This window comes from Enhydra lutris, unplaced genomic scaffold (assembly GCF_002288905.1).
Source record: "Enhydra lutris kenyoni isolate GAN:26980312 unplaced genomic scaffold, ASM228890v2 scaffoldscaffold1, whole genome shotgun sequence".
Lineage (NCBI taxonomy): Eukaryota > Metazoa > Chordata > Mammalia > Carnivora > Mustelidae > Enhydra > Enhydra lutris.
Window position 1 is genome coordinate 29,710,024 of NW_019154085.1, and position 10,306 is coordinate 29,720,329.

The window sequence follows — 10,306 nt, forward strand, 5'->3', positions numbered from 1 at the left end:
TGGGAAGCAGTGTGGCGAGTGGGCACGAGCAAGGTGGGGCAGGACCCTTCTAATAAGGAGAACTGTGGACTCATCGCCATGTGACCCTTCCCTTGCGGCTTTCTGCGTGGGATTATGGTCCCATCCTGGGTAGCTGCCCAAAGCTTTCATTCTCGGACAAGCTCAAGCCCATGTCAGGGACCAGAGAAGTGCTAACTCATTCTTTTACTTTGAGCAGAGAGGGTGCCTGGCACGTCCTATTTCCGTGCTGAGGATTCAGCTCACTCAGGATGTCTATGCTCTCGTGAAAGCTTCTGGCTGTGAGAGCTCATAGACCATCTGCTTGGACTGCCCCGAGCCCCTCCTTCAGGGCACAGAACCTGGCAATAATGGGTCCCATTTGGCAGTCTGTGTGACATCTCTTCTTCTATCAGGTGACTCAAATAACGATCATGCCTGTTGACACTTAGAGCTTCTAAAGGGAATTCTGAGTAGCAGTGGAAAGGCAAAGCAGAACTCAAGGACACTCGTGCCAAGTGCTGCCTATACAGCGGGTGACGAGGCCATTGCTGAGAACAACAGTAAAGCCCTGAACGGGTGGATTGAATCCCGCCTGGCAAACGGGAAACCCAAAGTGAGGCATTTGGTTTCCAGAAAAATAAATTACATAAGTGTCTGAGAGCGAGGACTTGATTGGTCCTGTGCCTCCCCCCTTGTGCAAGAAACAAACTCCAATATTTGTATGTTTCGGAGGAAGATTTTGTATTTGAGACCTCTGCTGGGATTTATTTTAATCTAGTTGGAAAAGTTGCTTTTTGTTGAACAATCCTTTGTCAGGTGCTGACCAAGGAGACAGCCTTTGGGAAATTTTTTGAGGGTGGGGCGTCCTGCCTGGATCTGGGGGGGGGCCTGGAGGAGCAGCAGGGAGCCCTTGGGACAGGGCTCCCTGGACCATGGGAGGTGCAGGACAGAGAGGAGGTGGTCCAGCCAGAGAGAGAAGGGGGCCTGGAAGCTGCTGGACGATAGTGTTGAGGAGGAGAAGGCAATGAGGAACGCATCCAATTTGAGGCTCCCTTGACGCACTGGCCATGGCCCCTTTCCTGCCGCACCTCTGGGGCTCATGTTTGTCTGTCTTCCCTTTGGGCCCTAAGATGGGCAGAGACCCAGCTTGAGTCTTTTTTACGGCCCTCCCAAAAACAGCAGACAGTGCCCGGTCCCAGGGGTGCATGGAGGGCTTTGGGGCAAGCAGGTGGCAGAGAAGGAAGGGCCAAGAGGTCAAGGATGCTGCCCCATTGAGGATCCAGTGAAGACCAAGAATGACACCAGGAGAACCTTAAAAGAGATTCTGAAAATATTTTGGTTTTCATGTTTGTTAGTTTCACGTATAGCTGTCACTTTCTTGGTGTCCAGTCGTCATAATCTCCTCAAAGTCCAAAGAGGCATCATGGGTTTCTTTCTGAGCCAGGTGGAGGGAAAGATGTTGGGGATCCTGCATACCAGGCTGATGAGCTGACCATGGTGGGTGGGGTGCCATTAGAGGCCCCAGGAGCTGTAGGAGCCAAATGGGGGTTGGACAGGGAGCCGGAGAGATGGCCCTGGGGCTCAAGTCAGCAGGAAGCATTGTGGTCCTGCTTAGCATCCTGCTCCCCCAGTGGTTCTTCAAAATGCTAATGACAGAGGGACCAGAGCACTTCTTCATGCTGGTTGTGGAGGGCCCATTTATACAGGGCTTCTTTGTGAGAGCTCACCCCAAAGTAAGTAGGTGCCCAGCACTCACCCAATTCCCACTATAGCTGAAAGTCTCTTCTCATTCTTGCTTCTCCTTAGTGTGGAAAGACAAATACGTGGTGTGTTTATTTATTTTAGAAAGGGCAGGACCATGTCTATTTCTCTTCTGTTTACCAAGCAACCTGGAAGTCAGTATGTAGCATATTCCAATGTTTGGGGTGATCGGTTGGGATCTATGATCTGTGAGGCCCTTCCTGGCTCTGTTGGCCTTGCTGTTGTTGGGGGACATTGGGTTTCCATGGCCAGAGCATGAGGCTGGGAGATGGGAGTCCTGGGTTCTAGCTCGGCTCAGGCATTAGGTGATGACTTCAGTTATGTCTCCTCATCCTCCTGGCAGATTCGCGATGTGGCTCCAATGCTGCTTGCATGCACCTGCTGTTCTTCTAACCAACCTAGACTACTGTAGGGGCTGCCTCAGGAAGGGTGGGAAGCAGGAGGCTCTAGGGCCATGGTAACCATCCCCCCCTGCCGTCCCCACAACCACCTCTGGGCAAAGTTACTAAGCTTAAGAACCTTTCCTTAGCCTTGCCAGGAAAGTAGATCCTGGGGGAGTCTGCTTTTCCACTCCCAGGAGAATTAGAAACTCAAGGAGCACAGGGTGTGAGGTAGGGTGAGGAGTGGGGATGAGCCATGATCTTGGAGCATGACTTCGGGAGTCACGACTGAATAATCAGACAAAGCTCTGAGAGATAAGCAGAATTCAGTTAGATGGAAGTTTAATATCCATGAGGATTGTGTGGTTCCCAAGGCATAAAAAGCATATGAAAATAATGCAGGGTTCTTTCTTTCCTTCTTTTCCCCTTTCTTCTTTTTTAAAAGATTTTATTTATGTATTTATTTATTTAACAGACAGAGATCACTAGTAGGCAGAGAGGCAGGCAGAGAGAGAGAGACAGAGAGAGAGAGGAGGAAGCAGGCTCCCCGCTGAGCAGAGGGCCAGATGCAGGGCTCCATCCCAGAGTCCTGGGATCATGACCTGAACTGAAGGCAGAGGCTTAACCCACTGAGCCACCCAGGCGCTCATCCTTTCCTTCCTTCCTTCCTTCCTTCCTTCCTTCCTTCCTTCCTCCATCCCACCCGCCCTCCCTCTTCCTCCTTCCCACCCTTTCTTCCTTCCTTCCTTCCTTCCTTCCTTCCTTTCTTTCTTTCTTTCTTTCTTTCTTTCTTTCTTTCTTTCTTTCTTTCTTTCTTTCTTTCTTTCTTCTTCTTCTTTCATTTTATTTTTTAAGTAGTCTCTACACCCAACATGGGGCTTGAACTTACAACCCTGAGATCAAGAGTCGCAGGCTCCACTGACTGAAGCAGCCAGGCACTCCTAGAATGCAAGTTCTTTAGAGTCTGATGGGAAAATTTATAGTGACATCCCTTAAGGGTCAAATAAATGCAAAATCAGTGTAGGCCCTGGATAGGGATTATGGACAGGACTCTGGGTTGAAAACTAGTAATCGATCACTAATCTCTAAGGAGGTGGTCTCCTTGGCTGTCCCCATCTCTAAGTTAGGAACATAGAGGCTGGAAATAGGGCTTGACTGGTCCATAGGGTCACCAGTGAGGATCCAGTCAGCATCTACTCAAAAGTTCTTACTGATGAACAACCTTAGTTAAAAGAAGGAAATTATCTCTGTTATGGATAGACATTTTAGTAGTCCAGTGAAAACACAAAATTCAGTGCACAAATGTAGGGAATATTCAGCACACAAATAAGGGAATGACAATTGTAGTTTTAGTATCTTCAAGTTAAAGGAATTTGTGTATATATTATTGTCCTGGCCTGTTCTGGTGGGTATAACAGAATACCATAGATCGGTTGTCTTATGAACAACAGAAATGGATTACTCATGGTTCTGGAGGCTGGGAAGTCCAAGATCAAGTTGCTACAGATTTGGCATCTGTGAGAGCCCACGTCCTGGTTCCTAGATGGCTGTCTGTCCTCGCACTGTGTCCTCATAGAGCAGAGGGGGTGGGCAAGCTCTCTGGGGTCCCTTAGAAGGGCACTAATACCATTTCTAGGGAGTCCACCCTCATGACCTGATCATGTTCCAAAGACTCCATCTCCTAAATACCTTCCCACTGGGGGCTAGGATTTCAATATACAAATTTTGGGGGACACTAATATTCAGCCTGTGGCAAGGATACTTCATGTATGGGTGATTTTATTTTATAAAGATTTATTTATTTATTTTAGGGAGAGAGAAAGAGAGAATTTTTTTTTAAAAGATTTTTATTCATTTATTTGACAGACAGAGATCACAAGTAGGCAGGTAGAGAGAGAGAGGAGGAAGAAGGCTCCCCAGGAAGGAAGTCCAATTCAGGGCTCCATCCCAGGACCCTGGGATCATGACCCAAGCCGAAGGCAGAGGCTTTAACCCACTGAGCCACCCAGGTGCCCTGTAAAGAGAGAATCTTAAGCAGACTGACTCTCTGCTGAGCAGGGAGCTCAAGGCAGGCCCTATCCCAGGACCCCGAGATCAGGACCTGAGCCAAAATCCAGAATCAGATGCCCCACGGACTGAGCCACCCAGGCACTCTTAAGTCGAAATCTTTCTAAATTTATGTATAGTTTGAAAATTTAGGAGAATATAAGCTCGACTATTTTTTGCATGTTTAATTTATTAAATCTTATGAGACTCACTTTAGTACTTGGGAAGCTTTGTCAGTCAGATGAAGTACTTAAAGAGGAATGGAATATATTAAATTTATAAACACTGCTTAAAATGTTAAAGAGCTTTAATTAACTAAGTGTATAAATGGGACCAAACATTAATCAAAAGCCCTCTCAGAGTGATTGTTAATATTTGCTAGACTTATAAATAGGATAAGAAGCTTCCTAAGCTGATTTTAAAAGCTGAAGGAAGGGCAATGCATTTCGGAATCTCTATTTTTAATAAATCAAATACTAATTTTCAGGCCCCAAGTAGAGCTACACTTGGTCTTTTCTGTGCGCCAGAACCACACCAGGAATAAAAGACTCCTCTAAGCAGCGAGTGAGCCTTCAGTGGTGCTGGCGGGAACAGGGTGAGTGGAAGTGGAGGAAAGGAAATAAGATTTCAGGATTGTTTCTTTCCCAGGGTCAAGCTAGCTGGTTTATTCCACCCAATGCCAAATTGCTCAGGCTGCAGGGAGATACTCAGTAAGACACTGAGTAAGGATGGTGTGCGAGGTCAGAATTGCTGACCAGGGTGTGTAGCAACTAACGGGGGAGGTCAAGGCAGCTCTGGGAGCTTCACCGCCCCTCTCAGCAAGACCTTCTAGGTGCAAGCCCACTGCTCTCTTAGCTGTAAGCTATTCCTCAAGTCATTTCTCTTGGGCAGGAGATGTTCATGGGAGAGGCCCAGGTTTTTGTCTTCCAGAAGGGTTTGCAGCCCAGGGCCCATGAATGTACATCAATCAAAATGCTTATTTGCACCTCACAGAAGCCAGTTCCAGCCAATTTAAGCAGAAACAGAGCTGTTGAAACGTCACTCATAAAGCCATAGGGAAGATAGGAGAATCCAACTTGAACACGTTATTGGCCAGAGTCACTGTCAAAGACACATCCTAGGAAAAGTTGGGTGAGGGGCACCTAGCTGGCTTGGTTGGAAGAGCTTGTGACTCCCCTAGGTTTGAGTTCAAGCCCCACACTGGGGTGTAGAGATTATTTAAAAACAAACAAACAAACAAACAAACTTAAAAAAAAAAGGTGGGGTGAGAATGCTGCTGCCACAACTGAGTGTGACCTTGTGGTGGATGCCTTACCTTGTATGGATGCCCCAGCTGGCCTGGAATGCCCACCAGAAGGATCCCTCACTATCCCACTTCTCTGCATGGCCAGTGCCTGGCCCACAGTCTTGGGGGGGCACATCTGACTCTACAACCTGACCTCACGTGCCTATGTCCACACTGCAGGGAAGGCTGGGAATGAGAATGGATGTCATTTCTAGCTTCTGTGGTCAGCGATGTGCTCTGATTTCCTCCAACACTCATGACACTGGTGTGCTGAAGCCAGTTTATAGCAGTTAGTTGTTCAAATTTCAGGGACTTGTGAGCTGGTTGTTAAACATAGTCATTACTAATATATAAATTATGGTAGCTGTACTTTCCCCTATTTTTCCTGCAGACTATGACTAGAACCCCTGGTCATTATATATAAAAGAAACACAAGAAGATTCTGAAAGGAGATAAGTAGGCAGATCAGCTAGGGACCTTGAGACCTGAACACATCAGTGATTTCCTTGGGATTTTTTTCCCCCCTCATATTTCCCAAATAAGGAGCTATAAAGAATCTGGCAACCCAGAAATTGCCAATGAGTACAGACAAAAAAAGCTCCTACAAAGGTCTGCTCTCTCTAGCCAATGGCCAGGAAAGGAGCAAGGTAACAAGTAGAAATCTTCTCAACAGTAACTGGCAAACACCAGAGAAAACTGTGGCCCCATCTGCACTCATGCCAACAAGGGCTAAGTGGGGAGCCTAGACTTCCAACCTTGAGAGACCCTCACATCCTGCTGGGATAGTGTCACAGAAGGCCAAGTAGGGGGCCTACACTTCTACCTCCATTTACTAGTAAGGAGGCACATTCTCCCACACCCCAGGGGGTGGTGTCAGAGGAGGCCTGGTGGAGAGTCAGAACCATTGCCCAGCAGAAGGAGACAGATTAGAATATTATATAATGATTAAAACAACCCTCTAAGAAAACTTCAACAACAGAATTATGAAATATGCAAAGTAAAAGTCGATTCAACTGAAAGGAGACACAGACAAATCATAATTATAGCTGGAGACATCAACAGTCCTCTCAATGATCAATAGGACAGTTAATAGAAAATCAGCAAGGAGATAGAAGAGCTCAATGACATCATCGACCAACAGGATCAGATTGACATTCGTAGAACAGTGACCCAATGATATTAGACTATTTACTCTTTTCAAGTGCTCATGGAGCAGGTACCAAGATAGGCCATATCCTGGGCTAAAACAAATTTCAGCATGTTTAAAAAAATTGAAATCATCAGAGTTTGTTCTCTGACCGTGGTGGAATCAAACTAGAGAATCAATAAAAGAAAAATAACAGGAAAATTAACAAACACCTGGAATCCAAACAACATGCTTAAGAAAGAAGGCAAAGATGACCCAAATAAATGGGGGGACATACTATGTTCATGGATTGGAAGACTCAGCATTACAAAGATGTCAACTGTCCCTAAATTGCTATACAGTTTTAATGCAATTTTTATTAAAATCTAAGCAAGATTTTTTGGTAGGTATGTACAAGATTATCTAAAATTTATATGGAAAGGTGTAAAAACCAATAGCTAAAACAAGTTTGAAAAAGGAGAATAAAATGGGATAATATGGTCTACCTGATTTCAAGACTTAATACATTGCTACAGTAATCAAGACTGTGATACTGATGGAGGGATAGATACATAGATTACATAGATACATAGATTACATAGATACATAGACAGAATGGAGACCTCAGATATAGACCCACACAAATATGTGCAACTGGTTTTTGACCAAAAGTCAAGAGCAAGTCAATGGAGGAAAGATAGCCTTTTCATCAAATGGTGATGGAATAATTGGACATTTATAGAAGAAAATATGAGCCCTGGCCTAAGTCTCAGACCTTGTGTAAAAATTAACTCAAAATAAATCACAGTCTTATATGTAAAACTTAAAACTAAAAATTTTAAGAAAAAAAGATAGGAGAAAATCTTTTTTTTTTTTTTTAAAGATTTTATTTATTTATTTGACAGACAGAGATCACAAGTAGGCAGAGAGGCAGGCAGAGAGAGAGGAAGGGAAGCAGGCTCCCTGCTGAGCAGAGAGCCCGATGCGGGACTCAATTCCAGGACCCTGGGATCATGACCTGAGCCGAAGACAGCGGCTTAACCCACTGAGCCACCCAGGCACCCAAGATAGGAGAAAATCTTTATGGGCGCAGCATGCTTCCGCTGCATCACTCTGCTAGGAGAAAAACTTTACATTAATACTTAAGAAATTCTAAGACTTGGCGATGAAAGCATGATCCATAATAGGAAAAATTGATAAATTGGACTTTATCAAAAACTATAAGTTTTCCTCTTCAAAAGACCTCAAGAAGATGAAAACATTAATTGCAGAGTAGGAGAGAATATTTGCAAACCATATATCTGATGAAGGACTAATATCTAAAATATATGAAGAATTTCTAAAAACAATAGCAAAAAACAAATAATCCAGTTTGAAAAATAGGCAAAGCACATGAAGAACCACTTCACTGAAGAGGATATATAGATGGCAAATAGACACAAGAAAGATGTGCTTATTTGTTAGCCTTACCAGGGAAATGCAAATTAAAGCTGCAGTGAGATATCACTACACACCTATCAGAATGGCTAAAATATAAAAAGAGTGATAATCCCTAAATCCAGTGAAGATGTAGAGAAACTGCCTCAATAAAAGAAATTTTATTACATTGCTGGTGGGAGGGTAAAATGGGATAGCCACTCTGGAAAACAGTTTGGCGGTTTCTTAAAAACCTAAACATGCAAGTACTTCATGACCTAGGAATTGCACTCCTGGGCATTTGCCTTGGAGAAATGAAGACTTATGTTCATACAAAAACTTGTACACAAATATGTACAGCAGCTTTATTTGCAATAGCCAACCCAAATGTCTTTCAATGACTGAATGGTTAAACAAATGGGAATATTAGTCAGCCATGAAAAGAATGATCTTTTGGTACACACAACAACAGGTCTGTATCTCTAGAGAATAATGTTGAGTGAAAAAAGACAATCTCCAAAGGTTATACCCTGTACGAATCTATTTATGTAATGTTCTTAAAGTGGCAAAATCATAGAACTAGAGAACAGATAACAGATTAGTGCTTTCTGGGGTTGAGGAGGGGATACGGGTAGGAGGGAAGGAGGTGGCTAGGAAAGGACAGCCTGAGTGGTCATTATTGCGATGCTGTGTCCTATATCTTGGCTGCATCAATGTCAATATCTGAGTTGTGATATTGATCTCAGAATAAAAAGCTGAATTTGAAAAAATAAATTATGTAAACCCAATGGAATACATTAAAAAAGCAAAGGTATTAAATACTTGAAATTTGTTACTCCCTAATTATTTTATTACTTTCACTATTGTCTGTGTCCTTGAAGTTATTTATGCCTGTTGTACCCATGTGGTGGAAATATTATGTAACGATGGGCTGCTATGCCTTTCTCCCCAATTCTGCATTCAGTGGATTCACTATAATAGCTTGATCAGCCTTAGTGGGAGTGTCTACACTGCAGAAATGAGCAGACACTGCAGACTAGGTCTCTCTTTCCTTAAAACCATATTGTTAAACTTTTGTCAGGGCACCACTGCTTATAGGGTAAGGGATTTCCAAAACATAGGAAGTGGATGTTGATAATCAGGAAACACCACCTCTGTAATAACATATGTCCATCAGAAAAAAATGGATAATGATTTGGATCAGTTATGAGAGGAATAAGCTGGGCACTCTTTTTTTTTTAAGATTTTATTTTTAAGTAATTTGCACACCCAGTGTGGGGTTCACATTCACTCACAATCCCGAGATCAAGAGTCAAATACTCCACCAACTGAGCCGCCAGGTGCCCTGAAACTGGGCTCTTGTTAAGGCTATTCCCTCTCCGTTTCATTGCTCATTTTCCATGAGGCAGTTGTGGACTGTGGATGACACAGATGCTAGAGGGGAATGGAATCCTTGCTGTCGATAATCTTGTTTTTTGAATATTCAGCAGAGAATTGGCAGGAGGGTAGAACAAGAAAAAAATGGAGCATTATGAATGCTCAGCTATCTTAACAGTTTTCTCCAGGCAATATTTCTCTATGGTTTCTCTCTCCACCAGATTCTGATCCTTTCTTTAACACCGTGGTCTAGGGACCCCTTAGCTATTGGTTTTGTTCTTCAGCAAATGTTTCCTTTTCATGTTTCTCCATTGGGTCATGGGTAGCATGGGATTGGGGGTGGTGATGGGCCTGTGATAGAGATCTGATGAACCATTCTATCCCATGTGGTGGGAAGGCTGTGGCGACCGGTCCGAAAGGGGACATGCCCAGTCAAGGGGATACGTGGACTTTGGGTATAAGGAGTTCTCTTCATCCTTGGGCTTGCTAAATTGGCCCTGGCAGCCTCCGTGCTCCTTGCCACCCAGAGACGGCTTCTCTGAAGCCAGAGTGTGGCCAAGACAGAGCTAGGCAGAGATGAGAGACAGACAGACAAGTCAAACTGATGGAGTCTGATTCTGGCTGAGTTCCTGGGAGCTCCTGAGTTCCTGGGAGCTCCTGAGGTCCTGTTCCCTGAAGTTTGTTCTTCTTCCTAGCTGAATTTCCTTTTTTGGCTGAAGCAAAATCTAGTTGAGTTTTTTGGCACGTGCAGCCAAAAAAAAAACTCAGATAAACACACACTCCTTCTAGAGCTTCCCCTGCTCTCCATGGCTTCTCTTTCTTCCTCTGGCTCTCGATCCCTCTCCCCTCTATTTGGAAAATAGGTACGTTGTCCAAGGCTGCCGGCCACAACCTAAAACCCTGGGAAACCCCTTT